Source organism: Bombina bombina, chromosome 4, assembly GCF_027579735.1.
Source record: "Bombina bombina isolate aBomBom1 chromosome 4, aBomBom1.pri, whole genome shotgun sequence".
NCBI classification, from domain to species: Eukaryota; Metazoa; Chordata; class Amphibia; order Anura; family Bombinatoridae; genus Bombina; species Bombina bombina.
The window spans coordinates 802,100,451-802,113,690 of record NC_069502.1 but is presented as its reverse complement, the minus strand read 5'-3'; the positions used below and the strand labels follow the sequence as shown (position 1 = coordinate 802,113,690).

General features: G+C 42.5%; 1 protein-coding gene across 1 annotated transcript in view; it reads left to right on the top strand.

Annotated features, from left to right (window-relative positions):
* The window catches only part of LOC128657039 (zinc finger protein 260-like), a 61,894-nt gene that overhangs the window by 14,426 nt on the left and 34,228 nt on the right, over positions 1 to 13,240 (top strand). The window lies entirely within an intron of this gene.

Genomic DNA, 13,240 nt, shown 5'->3' with positions numbered 1-13,240 from the left:
GTAAATTATACACACACATTGCCCTCTCTTCCATTCTCTCTCACCCTCTGCTTCATGTAAATGATACACACACATGCCCTCTCTTCCCTTCTCTCTCACCCTCTGATTCATGTAAATGATACACACATGCCCTCTCTTCCCTTCTCTCTCACCCTCTGCTTCATGTAAATGATACACACACATGCCCTCTCTTCCCTTCTCTCTCACCCTCTGCTTCATGTAAATGATACACACATGCCCTCTCTTCCCTTCTCTCTCACCCTCTGCTTCATGTAAATGATACACACACATGCCCTCTCTTCCCTTCTCTCTCACCCTCTGCTTCATGTAAATGATACACACACATGCCCTCTCTTCCCTTCTCTCTCACCCTCTGATTCATGTAAATGATACACACACACACATGCCCTCTTGTCCATTCTCTCTCACCCTCTGCTTCATGTAAATGGTACACACACACGTGATGCCCTCTCTTCCCTTTTCTCTCACCCTCTGATTCATGTAACTGGTACACACGTGATGCCTTCTCTTCCCTTCTCTCTCACCCTCTGATTCATGTAAATGGCACACACACACATGCCCTCTCTTCCCTTCTCTCTCACCCTCTGATTCATGTAAATGGCACACACACATGCCCTCTTTCACCCTCTGCTTCATGTGAATAGTACACACGCATGCCCTCTCTCACCCTCTGCTTCATGTGAGTGGTACACACACATGCCCTCTCTCACCCTCTGCTTCATGTGAGTGGTACACACACATGCCCTCTCTCACCCTCTGCTTCATGTGAGTGGTACACTCACATGCCCTCTCTCACCCTCTGCGTCATGTGAATAGTACACACGCATGCCCTCTCTCACCCTCTGCGTCATGTGAATAGTACACACGCATGCCCTCTCTCACCCTCTGCGTCATGTGAATGGTACACACGCATGCCCTCTCTCACCCTCTGCTTCATGTGAATAGTACACACACCTGCCCTCTCTCACCCTCTGCTTCATGTGAGTGGTACACACACATGCCCTCTCTTCCCTTCTCTCTCACCCTCTGCTTCATGTAAATGATACACACACATGCCCTCTCTTCCCTTCTCTCTCACCCTCTGCTTCATGTAAATGATACACACACATGCCCTCTCTTCCCTTCTCTCTCACCCTCTGCTTCATGTAAATGGTACACACACATGCCCTCTCTTCCCTTCTCTCTCACCCTCTGCTTCATGTAAATGATACACACACATGCCCTCTCTTCCCTTCTCTCTCACCCTCTGCTTCGTGTAAATGGTACACACACATGCCCTCTCTTCCCTTCTCTCTCACCCTCTGCTTAATGTAAATGGTACACACACACACGTGATGCCCTCTCTTCCCTTTTCTCTCACCCTCTGATTCATGTAACTGGTACACACGCATGCCCTCTGTCACCCTCTGCTTCATGTGAGTGGTACACACGCATTTCCTCTCTCACCCTCTGCTTCATGTGAATGGTACACACGCATGCCCTCTCTCACCCTCTGCTTCATGTGAATGGTACACACGCATGCCCTCTCTCACCCTCTGCTTCATGTGAATGGTACACACGCATGCCCTCTCACACCCTCTGCTTCATGTGAATGGTACACACGCATGCCCTCTGTCACCGTCTGCTTCATGTGAGTGGTACACATGCATTTCCTCTCTCACCCTCTGCTTCATGTGAATGGTACACACGCATGCCCTCTAATTCCCTTTTTCTTCTTCACGCTCTGCGTCATGTAAATGATACACACATGTGCCCTCTCTATCCCTCTTCTAGTTCATTAAATGGTATTCTTGAAACTTTTATTTTATTGTGAACTCAGACATTTGGGCCATTAATAAAGATTAAATATAGGAATAAATTGGCATCTGGTACTTTGTAATATACTGTAAATATCCTTTTAATACAATGACAGTAGTTGAACAATATTTAATCTATAGACTATTATATATAAATTTAAAGGGACATTCCGGTCAAAATTTAAATGCGCATAGATGAATTAAATCTCTGAACTGAAACATTTTTGCGCTATACAAGAATAAGCAAAAATACTTATAGTAAAAGTTTTCACTGTTTTAGTGTTATTATTTTTTCTGCACGTGCATGTGAAGCATAGCTGGATTTTCTTTGTGCACCAGCATTTTAAATTCTACAGCTGCTCAGAGCACCTGCGGGACTTGTATCATGTCAGCAATTAACAAATTGAGTCATTACCAGATGGTAAAAGCACCTTAGGCTGGGTTTAAAATGCTGGTGCACGGTGCATACTTAAATACATGTTTGAAACAGCTATAGCGTTTATTAGAAGCATTTTCGCTAATACATCTATATTACAAAAATGTTTCTATTCAAAATGCATCCATGTGGATTCTAATTTTGGCTGGAATGTTCCTTTTAAGTTATGAAATATGTTTTGGGTGTGTATGCCTCAGACTCATACCTTCAAATTTGCAATATATTTTAAATATTTAACGTAACATCTGAATTTACAAATCTAATAAAATTACATTTTTGATGTAATTGATCAACCTCAATATGCCCTAAATATTAAAGGGACAATCTACTTTATTTTATTTTTGTTTAAAAGCTATATAATGCCTTTACTACTTTGCTAGACATTTCCTAACATGTCATAACTCTAATACAAAAAGTTTTAAATGTTGGGGTCTAGAAAAAGCAGGAAACATAGAACCAATTCTGTTACAAAAGGAGACTAAATGGATATTCCCACTATATTCAATGATACCGTATGGCATGAATAGGAATAATAATTATTGGGTATATTTATGAATACTAAATAATTGGGGATTATATCTCAATCTAGTGTTTTTATAAATGATACCCATCTAGGTCACTAGCGTACAAAATACAATATGAATTAGTACCTCATTATTAGTCTTATAGGCAGGCTAAATATGCCTTTGGAATTGTAAAGTTATGGAAGACTGTGTTGATTTGAATCATCAGGCCATTATAAACATTTTGTGAATATAAACCTTTATTTATAAATATGACAAATCCGCATTGAGGTATAATAAGGAAAATAAATTAGAGCTATGTTGTTTCAATCTATACATAGTGTTGCTAAAATGTAGCTGTTATTGCAAGCTTTACAGCTAGACCACCTGCACATAAGATGGAATATCTTAGGGCTATACTCCCCAGATATACATTTTGCCCATCTATAATTATCTCTGGATTTCACATATAAATAGCTTTGTTTTATTTTAGCACTGCAGTCGGCATAAATAAACGCAGCGTTAGACACAATATCAGTGAATTCTTCATGCCTGCATTGAAGGAATATCGACCTGATAGGCACACGCCCCCTTAGCATGACCAATGGCAGATGCAAGTCTGACGTTATGAGGGGGCGTGTATGCTAAGCCACAATTGGCGGCCGTTAATGGTGGTTCTTTCCCTATATAAAACACTGGATTTGGACACTCGGTTTGTCTAACTAATATTGAAAAAGGACCTTGATACTGTTTGAAACAAGTCTATTTGCTATAGCTCTCGGTGTGCTCTTCGCCCCTGTCACCTGAAGTCGACATATCCAGTTATCGGCCAGGAAACTTGAGAGTAAATAGCGCCACTGTTTTATGTAGTGGAATTGTCCTTTTAAGGACAGTTACATACTGGTTACTAATAGATTTTAATAGCATATATTAAAAGTTATATTTTATCAGCTTACTCAAGCATAATACTGATAGTGAGTGCTTTAGCCCCCTTCTTTCTCTTGGTTATTTTTTGGGTCTTCATATTTACAGAGGGTGGCACCGGATATAGTACTTTTATAGTTACCTTATCCTTATTGTCACATTTCTCACTGTCACAGTGAGAATATAAAACATTTTGTTTTTGTTATATTTACTACCCATTCCCCAGCTTCGCATAACTAACATTGTTATATTAATATACTTTATACTGAAATATTTGTATTGAAGTTTTCAGTGAATACAATTATACATGGATAATAACACTGGCTGTAATAATAAGCATATTTTCTCCATTACATCATCTTCAAATGAGACAATTTTGTATACATTAGTGATAACAAGTGTATCTAAGATCTATACTTTATAGCCTCAGTTTACCTGTTTCTAAGCCCCTGCAAGTCATCTTATATCCGTGCCTTTTATTAGCTTTTTATAGCCATACAGTGCTAGTTCATATGGATAACATTGTGCTCACTCCCATGTAGAATGATAACTATGCAGGAGCAGCACTAATTAGCTGAAATGCATGATTGTGAAAGAAACTGAGATAAGGGGGCCATCTACAAGGTGATCACAGAGGTAAAAAGTATACTAATATAACCGTGTTAGTTATGCAAAACTGTTGATTGGCTAATAAAGGCATTGTCTATTTTTAAACAATAACAATTTTCAAGTAGACTTTTCCTTTAAGTGTATGGCAATTAAGTACCCATTACTGTGTTAAATATTAGTTGCCTTTGGGGTGAGATAAAATCCTAAACCATTAAATGTTGTTTGCAATAAATGTTCTGACATAGAAACATAGATATTGACGGAAGATAAGAGCCATAGGCCCAGCAACTCTGCCAGATATTACCTAACAGTATAAACCTATCTAGTTCGTAGGATTATTATTATTATTATTATCATTTATTTGTATAGCGCCGCCAAATTCCGTAGCGCTGGGTACAATGATAGGGGTATACAATGACAAAGATTTGTGATACAATACAAAACATAACAAGACTAAACAAATCTAGCACAGGAGGAAGAGGGCCCTGCTCCGGAGAGCTCACAGTCTATAGGTTTAGGGTGCAGAGACATAAGGTTGGGGTAGCTTGTTACATCGTTGTATTTGCAGCAGTGAGTCAGGCAGTTCATGTACATGTATTAGCTTGGTTCGGATGCGGGATGGAGGAGAGATGGTAAGCCTCTCTGAATAGGTGGTTTTTCAAGGATCTTCTGAAGCTATACAAGGTTGGAGACAGTCTGATGGAGCGAGGTAGAGAGTTCTAGAGGACAGGAGCAGCACGTGCAAAGTCTTGGAGGCGGGAGTGGGATGTAGAGATAACAGGAGTGTAGAGACGTAGGTCAGAGGATGATCGAAGAGGACGGGATGGGGAGTATTTCACGATGAGAGAGGAGATATAGTTGGGAGTTAGACTGTTGAGTGCTTTGTAGGTTAGGGCTAATACTTTAAATTGTATTCTGGAGTGTATGGGGAGCCAGTGTAGAGACTGGCAGAGCGGAGCAGCTGATGTAGATCGTCGGCTTAGGTGGATGAGTCTAGCAGAAGCATTCATAATAGATTGGAGGGAGGAGAGGCGGTGTTTTGGAAGGCCATTTAAGAGTAGATTGCAATAATCAATGCGTGACAGGATGAGGGAATGAATAAGTATTTTTGTAGTATTTTGAGTAAGGAAGGGACGAATTCTGGAAATGTTGCGTAGGTGTGACCGGCAGGATTTGGTAAGCGTTTATATATGTGGGTTGAATGTGAGTTCTGAGTCTAGTGTGACCCCAAGGCAGCGGACCTGGGGTGAGGTGTTGAGAGTAGAGTCTCCAACCATCAGAGAAATGTCAGGTGTCGGATGTCTCGAAGAAGGGGGAATAAGAAGCAGCTCAGTTTTGGACAGATTGAGTTGGAGGTAGTGTGAAGAGAGGCAGTCAGAAATCTGGTTGAGTAAAGAGGGAGAGATATCAGGAGAGAAAAGATAGATTTGGGTATCATCAGCATATAGGTGGTACTGGAATCCAAAGGAGGCTATAAGTTTTCCAAGGCAGGATGTATAAAGCGAGAAAAGCAAGGGACCTAAGACAGAGCCTTGCGGTACTCCAACTGAGAGAGGCATAGGATCACAATATATGTTGTTAAAGGAAACTGAAAACGAGCGGTTTGAAAGATATGATGCAAACCAGGAGAGGGCTGTGTCTCGGATGCCAAATGAATGTAGTATTTTTAGGAGGAGAGGATGGTCAACTGTGTCAAAAGCTGCGGACAGGTCAAGAAGAATTAGTAATGAGTAATGGTCTTTTGCTTTGGCTGATAACAGGTCATTTGTTACTTTAGCAAGAGCGGTTTCTGTTGAGTGTTTAGGGCGGAAACCAGATTGTAGTGGATCAAGTAAGGAGTTAGTTGTGAGAAATTGAGTTAGCCGATTATAGACTAGTCATTCCAATAATTTTGAAGCAAAGGGAAGTAAGGAGACCGGTCAATAGTTAGAAGGCGTGGAGGGGTCAAGCGAGGGCTTTTTTAGGATTGGTATGATTGACGCATGCTTGAATGTGTCAGGAAATGTGCCAGCAGTGAGGGATTGGTTAAAGAGATGAGTTAGGGTATGGATTAGTGAAGCAGAGAGAGGGGGAATAAGTCGTGAAGGAATAGGGTCAAGTGGGCAGGTTGTGAGATGAGCCGAGGATAGGAGTGCAGAGACTTCTTCCTCTGTTACAGGAGTGAACTAGCATAGATTTTTGTTAATAGAAGGGGTGGGTAGGATTGCTGGGTTTGCGGGGTGCAAGGTGCAGATCTTTTTTCTAATGGTGTCAATTTTATTTTTGAAGTGATCAGCAATAATTTGAGCATTGAGGTTGGTAGTGGGCGGGGGGGCAGGCGGACGTAGAAGGGAGTTAAAGGTTGAGAACACCTTTCTGGGGTTGGATGCGTGAGATGACACGAGAGAGGAGAAATAAACTTGTTTTGCCAGGCTGAGCGCAGAGCTGTAGGACTTAAGGGTGAATTTATAATGTTGGAAATCAGCAAAGGTGTGTGATTTCCTCCACTGCCGTTCAGCGGCCCGTGAGCATCGCTGAAGATATCTGGTCTGTTTAGTGTGCCACGGTTGCCGTCGAGTGATTGATGTACGTCGAAGAGTGGAGGGTGCAGTTTTGTCAAGTGTTGATTTTAGTGCCGAATTATACTGTAGAGTCACGAGGGTTGGACAAGAGACGGATGAAATGTCAGAGAGCAGAGGACTCAGTTGAGTGGAAAAGTCTGTGAGATCCAAGTCATTTAAATTCCTGTGAGGTAGCAGTTTTTTGGGGGCTTGCAAAGATTTAGCAGGTAGAGTGAGAGAGAAAGTTAATAGATGGTGGTCAGAGAGAGGAAAGGGAAAGTTAAGGGAGTTGGAAACAGCACAGAGATTTGTGAAGACCAGGTCTATGGAGTTGCCTTCACAGTGTGTTGGAGATGTTGTCCACTGGGACAGGCCTAAAGAGGTGGTAAGGGATAGAAGTTTAGAGGCAGCAGGTGTGTTAGGCTTATCAAGGGGTATGTTGAAGTCCCCTAAGATGAGAGAGGGGACATTAGAAGAGAGAAAATGTGGAAGCCAGGCTTCAAAGTGGTCCAGAAATTGTGATGCTGGGCCAGGGGGCCGATAGATAACTGCAACACGAAGAGCTATAGGGGAGAAGAGGCGGATAGCGTGAACTTCAAAAGTTGAGAAGGAAAGAGAGGGGGGTGAAGGAATGCAGTGAAAGGTACTGTGAGGAGACAGGAGAATTCCTACTCCTCCTCCTTGTTTGTCTCCAGGCCTGGGAATGTGACTGAAGTGCAGGCCGCCATAGGACAGAGAGGCTACAGCAGTTGTGTTAGAGGAGGAAAGCCAAGTTTCAGTGAGGGCTAACAGGTTAAGTGCACGAGAAATAAATAGGTCGTGAATAGATGTAAGCTTATTGCATACTGAGCGTGCATTCCAAAGGGCACACGAGAATTGGGGTGTACTAATAGAGATGCAGTTAATGAGGTTTAGAGGGTTACGTGTGCAAGGTGTATGAGGTGACATTTGGGGTAGTGATCTGAGGGAAGCAGAGGGTGGACCTGGGTTAGGCGAGACATCCCCAGCTGCAAGAAGAAGAAAGATGGTGAGTGAAAGGAGATGAGAATGTGTCTTATGTGAGTGTTTAAGTTTAGGATCAGTAAAGCATGGCTGGCTGAGGGATGTGAGATAGGAATAAAGTTCATGTGTGTTGTAGAGGGGGGAAGGTAGAAGGGAAGGAGAAATATGAATGTTCTGAGTGCTGTTTGTGAATGGAAGAGTTGTGACTTTAAAGAGAAGGGAGGAAAAGGTTAAAGCAGAGATTAGAAAGTGTAGCATGTTTGCATTTAATTGTTGGAATTTAATAGTACTTATTTCTGTTGTCCACTCCTTTGTCTAACTCCGTTGTTATAACTCTCTCTACACTTATGAACTAGCACACTTAGGGAACTTCACACAGTGCTGCTATGATCTAACAAGCTAAGCTTGATGTAACAAGCTAGGGATGTTCAATAGTTCAGTAGGATAGCCTTATGCTTGTCCCAGGCATTTTTAAAGTCCCCCACAGTGTTTGTCATTACTACCTCTTGAGGAAGTTTATTCCATAAATCAATCACTCTTTCTGTAAAGAAGTTCTTCCTCATATGACATTAATACTTATGTAGATGTCAAAGCAGAGTATCTGAGTGTAATGTGTCAGCTGGAAGCTCCATTGCAGGAAATGTGTGACAGTGACAGTGAAGGTAAGTGCACGTGTGTGACAGTGAAGGTAAGTGCATGTGTGTGACAGTGAAGGTAAGTGCACGTGTGTGACAGTGAAAATGAAGGTAAGTGCATGTGTGTGACAGTGAAGGTAAGTGCACGTGTGTGACGTGTCTTCTGTTTATGGGGTATTGCCTGGTGTTTATAGCTTATTGTCTGTAAGTGCTGTACATTATATTATCAGTCAGGGTGTCACCTCAATCACACACTGAGTGTCACAGTACAAAATAGCCTGATACTCACTGCCTAGTGTTTAGTTATCCTGATCACATGACACCCAAGCCCTATACAGCTGCTGTCATTTATATCTGAGTATAATCATTACTGTTGTCATCTGATCAGCTGCAGAGACGTCAGTAGCACTTTGTAGGAGCATAAAATAAATCTCACAGCACTATATAATCTGCTCATCTGTATGCCCTGTCTGTATATTGTGAGTTAAAGGGGCATTGTACTTAAACCTTCTATAATACATGTGAAAGACCAGCAGAGAAACAGCTTTGTAATATTTATTTCTTCTGTTAAGTGTGATCAGTCCACGGGTCATCATTACTTCTGGGATATTACTCCTCCCCAACAGGAAGTGCAAGAGGATTCACCCAGCAGAGCTGCATATAGCTCCTCCCCTCTACGTCACTCCCAGTCATTCTCTTGCACCCAACGACTAGATAGGATGTGTGAGAGGACTATGGTGATTTTATTTAGTTTTATTTCTTCAATCAAAAGTTTGTTATTTTTAATAGCACCGGAGTGTGTTATTCCTTCTCTGGTAGAATTTGAAGAAGAATCTACCAGAGTTTTTTCTATGATTTTAGCCGGAGTAGTTAAGATCATATTGCTGTTTCTCGGCCATCTGAGGAGAGGTAAACTTCAGATCAGGGGACAGCGGGCAGATTAATCTGCAAAGAGGTATGTAGCAGCTTTTATTTTCTGACAATGGAATTGATGAGAAAATCCTGCCATACCAATATAATATCATGTATGTATATTTTACATTTGAGTATTCTGGGGAATGGTACTTCACTGGAATTACACTGTGTATATAAGACTTTAGCCTATTTGCAAGCAACAGGCTTTTTAATAACTCTTAATTTATGTTAAACGTTTTTGCTGGAATGTAAAATCGTTTTCATTTTCTGAGGTACTGGGTGAATAAAATGTTTGGGCACTATTTTTCCACTTGGCAGTTGCTTGATCTAATTCTGACAGTTTACTGATCTCTCTCACTGTTGTGTGTGAGGGGGAGGGGCCTTTTTTTGGCGCTTTTGCTACGCATCAAAAATTTCAGTCAGAAGCTCATTGTTTTTTCCTGCATGTTCTGGTTCATCTTACAGAACTCAGGGGTCTTCAAAGCTTGTTTGAGGGAAGTAATCTTCACAACAGAGCTGTGAGATTGTAGTTGACTGTGATAAAAAAAAAAAAAAAAACGTTTATTCTTTAACTTTTTTATGCCATCAGGGTTAGTTATTCTTTGCTAATGGGAACAAGCCTTTGCTAAAATTGTGTTTTGTTTTTACAAAGTTTGATGCTGTAACCTTTTCAGTTTATTGATTTCAACTGTCATATATCTTTCTGTGCTTCTTAGGCACAGTACCTTTTTCATTGTATTTTACTTGAATAATATTTCCAAGTTGCAAGTTTAGTTGCTAGTGTGTTAAACATGTCTGATTCAGAGGATGAGACCTGTACTATTTGTGCTAACGCCAAAGTGGAGCCCAATAGAAATTTATGTACTAACTGTATTGATGCTACTTTAAATAAAAGTCAATCTGTACAAATTGAACAAATTTCACCAAACAACGAGGGGAGAGTTATGCCGACTAACTCGCCTCACGTGACAGTACCTGCATCTCCCGCTCGGGAGGTGCACGATATTGTGGCGCCCAGTACATCTGGGCGGCCATTACAAATAACATTACAAGATATGGCTACTGTTATGACTGAGGTTTTGGCTAAATTACCAGAGCTAAGAGGCAAGCGTGATCACTCTGGGGTGAGAACAGAGTGCGCTGATAATGCTAGGGCCATGTCAGATACTGCGTCACAACTTGCAGAACATGAGGACGGAGAGCTTCATTCTGCGGCTGACGGTTCTGATCCAAACAGATTGGATTCAGATATTTCAAATTTTAAATTTAAGCTGGAAAACCTCCGTGTATTACTAGGGGAGGTGTTAGCGGCTCTGAATGATTGTAACACAGTTGCAATACCAGAGAAAATGTGTAGGTTGGATAAATATTTTGCTGTACCAACAAGTACTGACGTTTTTCCTATACCTAAGAGACTAACTGAAATTATTACTAAGGAGTGGGATAGACCCGGTGTGCCATTCTCACCCCCTCCGATATTTAGAAAGATGTTTCCAATAGACACCACCACACGGGACTTATGGCAAACGGTCCCTAAGGTGGAGGGAGCAGTTTCTACTTTAGCTAAGCGTACCACTATCCCGGTGGAGGATAGCTGTGCCTTTTCAGATCCAATGGATAAAAAGTTAGAGGGTTACCTTAAGAAAATGTTTGTTCAACAAGGTTTTATATTGCAACCCCTTGCATGCATTGCGCCGGTCACGGCTGCAGCGGCATTCTGGATTGAGTCTCTGGAAGACAACCTTAGTTCAGCTACTCTGGACGACATTACGGACAGGCTTAGAATCCTTAAGCTAGCTAATTCATTCATTTCGGAAGCCGTAGTACATTTAACTAAACTTACGGCTAAGAATTCCGGATTCGCCATTCAGGCGCGCAGAGCACTGTGGCTAAAATCCTGGTCAGCTGATGTAACTTCTAAGTCCAAATTACTTAATATACCTTTCAAAGGGCAGACCTTATTTGGGCCCGGTTTGAAAGAAATTATCGCTGACATTACAGGAGGTAAGGGCCCTGCCTCAAGACAGAGCCAAACCTAAGGCTAGACAGTCTAATTTTCGTTCCTTTCGGAATTTCAAAGCAGGAGCAGCATCAACTTCCACTGCTCCAAAACAAGAAGGATCTGTTGCTCGCTACAGACAAAGCTGGAGACCTAACCAGTCTTGGAACAAGGGCAAGCAGGCCAGGAAACCTGCTGCTGCCCCTAAAACAGCATGAATTGAGGGCCCCCGATCCGGGATCGGATCTAGTGGGGGGCAGACTTTCTCTCTTCGCCCAGGCTTGGGCAAGAGATGTCCAGGACCCCTGGGCGCTAGAGATAATATCTCAGGGATACCTTCTGGACTTCAAATACTCTCCTCCAAGAGAGAGATTTCATCTGTCAAGGTTGTCAACAAACCAAACAAAGAAAGAGGCGTTTCTACGCTGCGTACAAGAACTTTTGTTAATGGGAGTAATCCATCCAGTTCCACGGTCGGAACAGGGACAAGGGTTTTACTCAAATCTGTTTGTGGTTCCCAAAAAAGAGGGAACTTTCAGACCAATCCTGGATTTAAAGATCCTAAACAAATTCCTAAGAGTTCCATCGTTCAAAATGGAGACTATTCGGACAATTTTACCCATGATCCAAAAGGGTCAGTACATGACCACAGTGGATTTAAAGGATGCTTACCTTCACATACCGATTCACAAAGATCATTACCGGTATCTAAGGTTTGCCTTCCTAGACAGGCATTACCAGTTTGTAGCTCTTCTATTCGGATTGGCTACAGCTCCAAGAATCTTCACAAAGGTTCTGGGTGCTCTTCTGGCGGTACTAAGACCGCGGGGAATCTCGGTAGCTCCGTACCTAGACGACATTCTGATACAATCTTCAAGCTTTCAAACTGCCAAGTCTCATACAGAGTTAGTACTGGCTTTTCTAAGGTCACATGGATGGAAGGTGAACGAAAAGAAAAGTTCACTCGTTCCACTCACAAGAGTTCCCTTCCTGGGGACTCTTATAGATTCTGTAGAAATGAAGATTTACCTGACAGAGGACAGGTTAACAAGACTTCAAAGTGCTTGCCGCACCCTTCATTCCATTCAACACCCGTCAGTGGCTCAATGCATGGAGGTAATCGGCTTAATGGTAGCGGCAATGGACATAGTTCCCTTTGCTCGCTTACACCTCAGACCACTGCAACTGTGCATGCTAAGTCAGTGGAATGGGGATTACTCAGATTTGTCCCCTTCTCTGAATCTGGATCAAGAGACCAGAAATTCTCTTCTATGGTGGCTTTCTCGGCCACATCTGTCCAGGGGGATGCCATTCAGCAGACCAGACTGGACAATTGTAACAACAGACGCCAGCCTTCTAGGTTGGGGTGCCGTCTGGAATTCTCTGAAAGCTCAGGGACAATGGAGTCAGGAGGAGAGTCTCCTGCCAATAAACATTCTGGAATTGAGAGCAGTTCTCAATGCCCTCCTGGCTTGGCCACAGTTGACAACTCGGGGGTTCATCAGGTTTCAGTCGGACAACATCACGACGGTAGCTTACATCAACCATCAGGGAGGGACAAGAAGCTCCCTAGCAATGATGGAAGTATCAAAGTTAATCCGCTGGGCAGAGTCTCACTCTTGCCACCTGTCAGCAATCCACATTCCGGGAGTGGAGAACTGGGAGGCGGATTTCTTAAGTCATCCGACTTTTCATCCGGGGGAGTGGGAGCTTCATCCGGAGGTCTTTGCCCAAATACTTCGACGTTGGGGCAAACCAGAGATAGATCTCATGGCGTCTCGACAGAACGCCAAGCTTCCTCGTTACGGGTCCAGATCCAGGGATCCAGGAGCAGTCCTGATAGATGCCCTGACAGCACCT